The sequence below is a fragment of the Micromys minutus genome (assembly GCF_963924665.1).
Source record: "Micromys minutus genome assembly, chromosome: 30".
In the NCBI taxonomy this organism is placed as follows: Eukaryota; Metazoa; Chordata; class Mammalia; order Rodentia; family Muridae; genus Micromys; species Micromys minutus.
In genome coordinates, this window is record NC_137965.1 from 10662085 (window position 1) to 10672900 (window position 10816).

General features: G+C 41.2%; 1 pseudogene across 1 annotated transcript; it reads left to right on the top strand.

The window, feature by feature from the left end:
• The first annotated feature begins 8553 nt into the window (after positions 1-8553).
• Positions 8554-9068, top strand: LOC308439611 (Parkinson disease protein 7 homolog; annotated as a pseudogene). The gene has a single exon. The product of its transcript is annotated as a Parkinson disease protein 7 homolog (transcript).
• The last annotated feature ends 1748 nt before the right edge of the window (positions 9069-10816 follow it).

Below are 10816 nucleotides of genomic sequence, written 5' to 3' on the forward strand. Positions count from 1 at the left end.
TCCTAGGAAACTTATTGTGTTTTGTCCTCTTGGTGGCTGGAAAAGGGAAATGGGAAAGAGCAGTCCTTTCCGCTCAGTGAGTCCAATGCCCCCACCCCACTTACATCATATTTTTTACATTAGATGCTTCCTCTCCACCCCTGGAGTGTCTGTCCATCCAGAAGAAGCCCATGCTGATGTTTTAAGCTTCTGTCTCTCTGCGACCCTGTAAAGCTTCTAGCTATTTTTCAAAATGAAGTAATAGAAATGTGCTTTTTAAAGTTAAAAATTAAGAAAGGTTGAAGGTCTTCAGTATCAGATCCAAACACATTTCCAGGCAACATGGGTTTGCATTCCTATCTGTGCCCAACCCCCCTGCTCTTCCTGATGTCCCACTGACAAATCTCTTACTCCACCAGGCCAACCCAAGCACACCTGTTAAATGTGTATCAATTAATTAATTTAATTTGCACAAAAGATGTAACCAATATATGATACTATCTCATTGAAGCTGGGTTAATAGTTATATACTTTTGACATTGTGTTTCCCTTGAAACCTCAAGTTAGGAGAGTATACGGACCCTACAGAAGACCTGAGTTTGATTCCAAGTACGTGTATCAAGTTAGTCTAGGCCACCTATAACTCCAGCTCTAAGGGAATCATGTGCCTCTGGCCTCTAGACACCCAACATATGTATGCATTTACCTCCCACAATTTCATGCACACACATATATTTAAAACGATAAAAGTACACACATAAATCAAACTCAATTAGATTCAATCTTTTAACACCTTGGTTATAATGACTCATCACCATGCTACTGGACTATGGTTTTCCCCCCAAGGCTTGTAAATGGAGCAATCATATCTCCATATTTCCTCTCAAGTTTAAGAAACTACAGTAAACATGCTCCAAGCGGACAGAAGAGAAGCACGAACATCTTCTCAAGGGGCAGATGATTCATGTGCAACTTAACGAGGGTCCCCTGGGCTTGACAATTCCTATGCTTGCAACTTTCTCTCTGACGGAATGGAAACTTTGCAACTGTCATGTGGCTGAACTGTCACATGGTTATTCTACCATTTCCTCGGAGGACTCCTGAAACTGTCAGGTGCATTTACCTGTAATAAGCTTTGACGTTATTAAGCGTGGACTGCGCAGTCTTCTTTTAACTCACATTTCCCCAGAGCTTGAGAGATCCCTGAATTCAGGAACCTTTGGATTTCTTGACTCTGTTGATAGTATTAGACTTTACCTCTTGTGGTGAAAGACAGGCAGGCAGACAGACAGACAGACAGACAAGAAATGATAGAAAAAAACAAAAGAAGAGAAGAGACGAGAAGAGTAAAAAAGAAACACAAATCTTTACATAGACATCACAGTTCCCCGGGGCTTGACAGCCAGCAGTATATACTGCCACTGCCGTACCTGTGTTCTACCTTTTGGAAGATGATGGGACCTTGGAAGAAGTGAAATTGATGCTGTAGAGAAATGATGTCAGCTGGCTGCTAAATTCACTTCCCGCTTTCTTCTTCTTCTTCTTCTTCTTCTTCTTCTTCTTCTTCTTCTTCTTCTTCTTCTTCTTCTTCTTCTTCTTCTTCTTCTTCTTCTTCTTCTTCTTCTTCTTCTTCTTCTTCTTCTCCTTCTCCTTCTCCTTCTCCTTCTCCTTCTCCTTCTCCTTCTCCTTCTTCTCCTTCTCCTCCTCCTCCTCCTCCTCCTCCTCCTCCTCCTCCTCCTCCTCCTCCTCCTCCTCCTCCTCCTTCTTCTTCTCTTCCTCTCTCTCCTTCTCCCCATGCCCCCTCCCCCCTTCCCTCTCCCCTCTCACTCTCCCTCTCTGAACTACAAAAACTACAGTTATTTCTTAGTTTATTAAATTCCACAAGACTTAGAACAAAACGACAGGACAGTGATCCATTAGATGGTATGTTTGCCTTTGTTCACAGGTGGATAATATGATTCAATGGTTCAGTTAACACACCCCCCCTCTCTTCATGTTCACAAACTCCATCTCTATAAGACTTTGGGATTGTGATTCAAGAGAGAATGAAGGCAAGCTGAGGCTCAGGGGGAGCCTCACTTGGCACAGCCTTTCATCAGAGAAGGGATGCTGAGGCAGGATACAGTTGTCATCAGAGCTGGACTGATCTCCTCACAGCTCACACAGAACTTGTCATCAACACGAAAGCACTCTCAGTAATCAGAACTCTCATTCTGAAATTTTGTGTCTTGTAGTCTTACCTGGAGTATTGCTTTGGAAAGTTGTGATTAATTGGTTTTTCTTAAGGACCTACATGTAGTGGATTAAAATTTGGGAAATGAATTTGATAACTGTGATCACATTCTCTGACTTCAGGTAATTCTATCTAACTTGCTTTAATTCTTTTTCACAAAGGTAAGATCAGAATTCAATATTCAAAGGTTCCCAGGCATGACACCCGGACAAATAAAACCTAAGATAGGGAAAGTAACTTACAAAACAGATAAATTAGCAGCTGACTAATTGCATTTTCAAAACTGGAATCTTTATAAAATTAGGTCCCCAGGGTTTCTTTATGTGCTTGGCTCTCCTGGTGCATTTAATATTTGATCGTAGATCATTAACCACTTGATTAAATAGCTGGGGACAAACAGAAGAGGGAAAAATGCAAAAGCTTTGGGAATCAATGCTAATTATGAAACAATCAAAAAGAGTGATATGCATATTTGAATTAAAATAGAATTAGAATATTTCTCCTTTTTCAACCATATATAATTTTGTGTAAGATGGTATTGTAAACATAAGGTTCTCTCTTACACAGATAGCTAATGTGCATTAGTCATCCACTCATTCATTCATTCATTCATTCATTCATTCATTCATTTATTCAATGCATATCTGTCAAATGCCCTATATTATAGACAATGCAGCAAAACAAAATTGACTTCTCAGAAAAATATATTAGTGTTTATTAGTTTCGGTGTGATATTGTAGGGCCTAGGGATTATGAAATGAGAGTGAATATGGCAGTAATCCTTTTAGAAATGAATATTTTCTTTGGGAGTAAATCTTACTACATATTCATAAATGTATTATATTGGAAGGTTATTATTTTCTGGATTATTTGTAAAAATAAAGGAAAAGGCTTTTGTTAACTTGATTCTTGCTATATCTATATGGATATTTTGTAGCTATGGAAATGGCAATTATCATAAATATCTCAACTGGCTCGTTTTATTAACGTGAGCTTCAATAACACAGATGAATCAACCTGACAGTTTTTTCCTTTATCTCTTTGGTCACCATAATAATTGGTTCTATTACAGGTGGGCACGTGCACTTAATTTCCCTTACTAAGTCTGGATGATTTAATATCATCAATGAATTATGAATTGAAGATACATTCCAAAGTTTAAAGATCTCATAATGTTCCTGAAAATTTCCCTGCCTTATGAATTTCATGAAAGAAAGTGATCTATTCCTACTTTACATATATTTACTTTTTCGTGTGGAGTAGTGTTACAACTCTAAATTCTGTTTATATAAGCTATCCATAGGAACTAGTTTTAATTCATTTATTTTTACCATGATTACAACTTTTAGTTGAGCAAATATTGAACTTTATTAATCCCACCTGTGTATCCTGCTGGGTAATAATATGTATTGGCACATGTATTTAAGATTCTTCAGGCTTTGAACAAAAATGTTGCCATGGGAACCTGCTTTCATAGCCCACAGTCCTTTGCAGAACTACACCTGCCTTATGGTAGAGGTTTCCATGGCAACATTTTTGTTCAGGGAACACAGAACTTGAGCAGAATATGCCAGGAGTCTCTTTTAAACATATGCATTGATAGTTGTGATGCTGATGTACTTAATATGCGTATTAGAAATGCAGGTGGCCCCATGGTGGGCAGTCATGCCTTTCTTGTTTCCACTGAATAGGTTCCTACTGAGCTCAGTAGCTCTCATGCATTGGACCAGGAAATTAGAGCAATTTTTAGTCTCTTTCTCCTCTTACCTACAACCTTCCCTTCATAGGACTTTTCCTCTAGAGTATGGAGAAGTCTCCTCAGTGTCTAGTGTTAGAGAGATGTGGCAATGAAAAACTGGGAGCGAACCCTATGTAACAAATGTCTGGCATAGTTCAAGTGGTTCCCCCTTTAATGGACAACATCAATCTTGGAGCCTCTCATGCTACAGAATATCCATCTAATGGTGCCTTGGCTATCTCACACATGCTCTCTCCAAAGAATGTTACAGGCTCCACTAAACAGCACATCGTGGAGATTAGGTGAAAATTAGTTTTTGTATTTTCGATTCAGTGTCTAGTCTCCTGATCTGTCAAATTAACTTTGAGTGTAAGGGAAAAAAAATGTTGACAACTCTTAAATTAAAATGACCCAAGCTCTTTCCTTGCTCGTCATTCATAGGTGTCATATTACATTCATAGCTAGCATTGTGCTGAAAGAATGTGCAATCGTTCCTTAGCAGACAGTCCGGGTTCATCATTATCCCGCAATTATGGCTTTATCAGCTGTTCCATGCCTTCTCATCCATCAGCACCATCCCGCTCATGCTGGAACATAGCTGTTCCTTGGCATGTTCCAAAAGAGGCACCAGTGGCATTTGCAGTATTCTCAGTGGCTGCTCCCCATCCAAGCATCAGGGGGATTTGCAACGATCACGAGGCCACTTACGGCACAAACCCTAGTCAGCGCATCTCCCTGGACCAAGGAGAGAAATACAGCAAAGTGAGGTGGGCTAAGGGAATTGGAACAAGAGAACGCATCCAGATCACGTTCTTCACAAGCAAAGCCTGAGAGGAAATGGGGATTAATTCATCTTACAGAGTTTGAGAAGCCTGAGGCCATGCTTCTGCCAACTTGAGGGTTTGTAAAGTTAAACAAATGCAAGAAAATGTGAGACTTTTATGTCTTTTATGCTTGTATCGGAGGAACTAAAGGGGGTCGAGGGTAAGTAGAGGCTAGTGAGTTTATGTGTTCAATAAGTCAATCTAGAATGTCAGTAAAAGGATGACCACATGTCGTCAGAAACGTTCAGCAGGAGGAGAGGAGAGGGACCTACTAGCACCTGTGCTGCACCAGGGACAGGACAATCTTGGTTGTCAAGCACAGCTGTAGCCATGGTTTGTCTCCTTTGTTGCCTTCCTATAAATGAGTGTGTCTCAGCTGATTTTAAAAATCTCTATATTCTGTGAACGTCTTTGTAATTGTCATGAAGGCTCACAGGATTGAGTTCATCTCCAGGAGGGGGAAAAAAAAAACTGAGGTGACTGGAGTCAACTTCTACCTGTTGAATAGTCTAATAAGCTTCAGTTGAAGAAAGTGTTCCTTGGATGCTAAAAAGCTCAGAAACTGTCAGAAGAGCAGATTTCCTGAGCTTTTTCCATGATAACACCCCAGCATGTGTCCTTTTTAAGCTTTTGGAGTGACACCCGCTATTTTTAGACTATAATTATGAAAGTTCATGGCCAATGGCCAACAAATATATCTTGGCTAGAAATGCAGACTCCTCCTCTAAATGCTAAGGGGATGATTAGGAGTGATTAGGAGAGGTTAACTCTCAGCAAGCCATGGCTTTCCTTTTGGATAAAACTTTGAAGTTTGGATATACCTGAATATTTTGTCCACTGAAATGTAAATTCTACAGATAATAAAGCCTTTAAACCCCAAGGAAGCTATAAATGACAAACTAGAACATTCCATTGAAATAAAGCTCCCCAGACATAGGAGGAAATGGGCAGGTTGTACTCTTAAGGTTCTATCCCTTCAGTATGAGATCAGAGACCCACACAGGCTGACTATGGCGAGGACCAACTTATCCATTGATTCTAGAGGGAAAGTTTTCAGCACCAACTTTCCTTGCAAAATTAGAGAAATGGATGGAGGCCAAAGGGAGGAACTGCTTTCTGTGTGAAGCGGGTTCTTAAAGGGAGTCCCTGACACCCAGAGTCCCGGTGGACCTCCAGAGGTGAAGGCAGTGGGCTGATTGGATTCATACCTCTCTCAGTCTTCATGTATGACTCAGCTCTGTGTGAAATAAGGACAGCTCTCAGGTTGTGCCCCTCGGGCTGCTGTGTCTTTGTACATTGTGGATAGACTAGTGACTCCTCGTCTACAAATAATGACATCGGTTTTATGTTTGATCTTACATTTGCTCAAATATGAATATGTACATACACGCAAGCATACGACACCATATGTTCATGCGCATTCTAATATGGTGACATGTTCTGCTTTGCTTTGCTCTCCATATGCTTTTAGCCATTTGGGACAAAAATTGGGACAGTTCAGGTCAATAAACATTAATGCCCACAGGTATGGAGTCACCTGGGAAGTATTCATCGGAAAGGTTCTGCCTCAATGGAGTAAATGTTGGGCGTGGGAGGAGGCTGAGTTAAGAAGGTGAAGAACCCTCACTGCCACACAGTAAGGGACCTTCCTGGCTGCATTACATGCTTGTTATTTAAGAGGTGACAGGGTGCCACTGATGAATCCTAAGTACGAGGGCAAGACAGCAAACCTTACCCGAGGGGGGTCTCTCTGGAAGCTCTGTGGCGTGCAAACTATGGGCAAGAATGCAGCCAATGAGATGTATTGGTGCAGAGATGACTTCACACCAGAGGAGAGGTAGACAAGGAGAGCCTCGTTTTCTCACAGTAAGAGAGCAACAGGACTGACTGAATGATACAAGAATTTCTGTGCTGTTTTCCTCTTCTCCCTCTTCTCAATAAACCCGTTTAGATTTCTATCTCATCAAGTCTCGAAGGAACGGCGGGATGACTGGTGCATCTTATTGTCTACCTTCTTACTTCATCACTTCTTCCTTGATGTAAGAAAAGCGGGAAGGGATCAGTCCGGTTCCTTTAGAATGGAACAACTTACAGCTTATGAATGAGCTGAGTTTATTATTTCTTCACTAAGCCAGGATTTTCTATAATGAATTTTGTCAGGAGGATCTAATTAAACCATAATAGCAGTCACTGAGAATAGCAACAGGAAACACGTTTAATTGGTCCTTGGTAGGCATTTTCTCCTTCATATCGTCGCTCATAACCTTTCTAATACGCTCGGCTTGGTGGACTCCATGTAGCAGAGAGTTATTGAAGTCATACACATCTTCTGGACATAAGAGCTTTACCCCCTCGCAAATGTGAAAGGACCACAGGCTCCTACAGAAATGTAAGAAATGCCCGTCTTTTGATACTGTGTGAATACAGTGTTAATATGTAAGTCTGGCTAGATACACCTTGCCTGTAAAAGATCAGGGAAGGCACAGAGATGTTGAGACAGGGAAGGTACACATTAGTTTTGTATTGAAACATACTTATTATGGGGCACTTGGAGGGATTGGGGTGAGAAAGGAGGAGTAACTATAATTATATATATAATGTCTCTCTCTCCCTCTCTCTCTTTCTATATATATATATATATGTCTGTATACAAAATTCTCAAAAATTAAAAATATAGTTATTACGTGTTGCAATCAGATTGAATAAATTGTCGAACTTAAATGATTCTTCCTATCACTGTCGATGCCAACTTGTTCATTTTAAGCTCTCAATGGTACCTTTGGGTGTCTGACAGGCAAGGAGCAGCCAAGGAGACTCCTCTTGGAAACCTGCCTGTGTTATTAACATTCTCCCCACTCCCCTGTCTCACCTCCCGCTCTTCCTCCCCGCATAACACTGCACAGCTCAAGATGAAAAGACTTATTGGATTCTCTGCTGTCAATTGGACAAGTCCTCTCTGGGGTCCCTTCTGTCAAGATCCTCGGATTCTGTTTGAATTTAAAACAGAACTTGAAGCTTGGGAGAGCCAACCGACTCATGCTCTTAGAAACAAGAAGGAGTCATTTTGAAACTAGCCTACAAGATCTTATTGCCAAGGCCAGATAAGGGAAACAGTGGCCTCAGCAGCTAGCTATGTACAAGGAGAAAGGAGCAGAGAGCTCTCAGGACAGCATTTCTAAATGAGCCCACTGAACTTCCAGATGAGCTCATTCATTCATTCATTCATTCATTCATTCATTCATTCATTCATTTAAATTCAATGGGTTAGGATTCAGAGGACTCACATAGCCACTGACATTGGGCTGTTAGACAAACCTCATTTCTTTGGGTAGAAGGAAAACATATGGATACTTTCTTATTGTCAAGGACAAGAATATCAACCTCCTTTGTACTAAAATCTAAAAGTAATTATATACCGTATTTGTTCAAGAAGTTTTACTTAGGGCTTAAAAAAAATCCTCAAGTGGAGAAAGCAAGGAAAATAATTAGAGCAAAGCTGTTATTGATGAAAATAACTAAGACTTTTAAACACACTTGAAAATATGTTTTATACTCTAGTATGTAAAAAGCAAAGTTGCCTTGTGAGGTAGAGTCAGGAGGATTGGGAGTTCAAGGTCGTCCTCAGCTACACAGGGAGGAGTTTGGCACCAGCCTAGCCCACATAAGACTTACTCAAAGCAAACCACACAAGCCAAAACGTAAATCAAAGGGTGCCTGCGGGACTGGCTGTGGCTTCGCGTGGGTGGAGGAGGCGCGGCTGCAGTCTTTAAGAAATAGAAATGGCTTCCAAAAGAGCTCTGGTCATCCTGACCAAAGGAGCAGAGGAGATGGAGACAGTGATTCCTGTGGATGTCACACGGTGACCCGGGATTAAAGTCACCATTGCGGGTTTGGCTGGGAAGGACCCGGTGCAGTGTAGCCATGACGTAATGATTTATCCAGATACCAGTCTGAAGATGCAGAAAACCAAGGGCCGTAGGATGCAGTTGTTCTTCCAGAAGGAAATCTGGGTGCACAGAGTGAATCTGAGTCAGCTATGGTGGAGGAGACCCTCAAGGAGCAGGAGGACAGGAAGGGGCTCATAGCTGCCATCTGTGCGGGTCCTACAGCTCTGCAAGGTTACAACGTACCCACTGGCTAAGGACAGCTACTCAGAGCGCCTGTGGAGGAGGACGGCCTGATCCTCACCAGCCACGGGCCTGGGACCAGCTTCGAGTTTGCGCTGGCCATGGAGGTCCTCGGCGGCAAGGACATGGCTGACCAAGTGAAGGAACCACTTGTTCTCACAGACTAGAGCCCAGGGCTTGAACCCCAAACTTGAGCAGACACCGGAAGTCCATTAGTGTGTCCACAACCCAGTGAACCCGGGGAAGTATCCGCTCCGCAGGAGGCTCACCCTGGGTCGGTCCATTTCTATACCTTGCTCTGCTCTTCGAATAAACAGTTACCAGGCTCCTGACCAAAAAAAAAAAAGTAAATTCAATAATCCTGAAAGTATTTTCCCTCCGTTTTCTGAATATATTTCAATTTTAATTGTAGTGTTTATCATGGCCTCTGTTATTAGAAACAGTAGTGATTGCTAATTTCCTTGTGTAATTATATAGGCTGAAATGGTTTTAAGGATGGAGATATTTTTTTAAAAAGACAAATGGATTTTCTTGTCTTTTTATTTGTTCTTAACTCCAGTTGATTTTAATGGTGCATCTTTCCAATGTTCTACATCGTAAAGGTGTCCTGGCCATCTGGTCCTCTCTCAAGTGCCAGTAGCCTTCGGTGTCTCAGGCCTAACAGCTTCTTGATTCTTCCAGAGCAATGAAGGCTTTTCCACCTGTGTGTGTGTATGTGTGTGTGCATGTATATGTTTGTGTGCATGTGTATGTTTGTGTGTGTGCATGTGTATGTTTGTGTGTGTGCATGTGTGTGCATGTGTGTGTGTGCATGTTTGTGTGTGTGCATGTGTGTGTATGTGTGTGTACATGTATATGTGTATGTTTGTGTGTGCATGTGTATGTTTGTGTGTGTGCCTGTGTGTGTGTTTGTATGTGTATGTTTGTGCATGTGTTTGTATATGTTTGTGTGTGTGTGTTTATATGTATGTTTGTGTATGTAAGTGTGTATATGTATGTGTTTGTGTGTGTTTGTGTCTATGTATGTGTGTGTGCTTGTGTGTGTGTTTGTATGTGTGTATTTGGATGTGTGCATGTGTGTGTTTGTGTGTGCATGTGTGTGTATATGTTTTTGCGTGTGTTTGTATGTGTTTGTGTGTATGTATGTATATGCAGTCACACCAGTGAGAGCTGCTTCCTCTAGTTCCTTTAAGAGCTTCTCTACTTTACTTCACTGGAGAATGCACTTACCATTAACATAACACTAACAAATCCTTATCCAGAAAACATTTCCTCCCAAATATGAAGAAAAAAAAATACTGTGTTACCCTAGTCACTAGCCTCACTTTATAAACAATATTAATTTATTCTAGGATAGTAGTTGCTCAAATGTTGTCTTAAAATGGCACTTTTAGACATAACATCCCAGCAATTTTTAAGTTGTAGAATTATTTTTTTGATTTGATTTTCTGGGGGGAAACACCAAACTTTGTGTCCAGCCTTTAAACTCTTTAAAACTGAAACCCCACCCTCTGGAAACCACTTGGCCATAGTTCCCCCAGTGGCCCTTGGGAACAAGGTAATAACTTGGCTCTAATCCCTCCCACTACCTCCTCCCTCTCTGTGCTGCTCACAGCCACTAAGCTACATGGTGTTGCCTCTTAACCTCTTATATGTTTTCCTGTGTCTGTAGCCAATGTACAGAAAGGCCTCATTTAATACCTATTGCATGACATCTACTTGGAAGTAAATGCTCACAGCAAATCTCAAAAGTGTGTCTGTTTCATAATCATGCAGAATAATTCTAAACATGGGAACTTAAGAGGAGTTATGAGTTTGGATAGATTGAGTTCATTGCACGTATGTATTTTAGACAAAATGATCAGCAATTACCATGATACACTCTTCTGATGCTGCGTCCCACCATGATTTATGA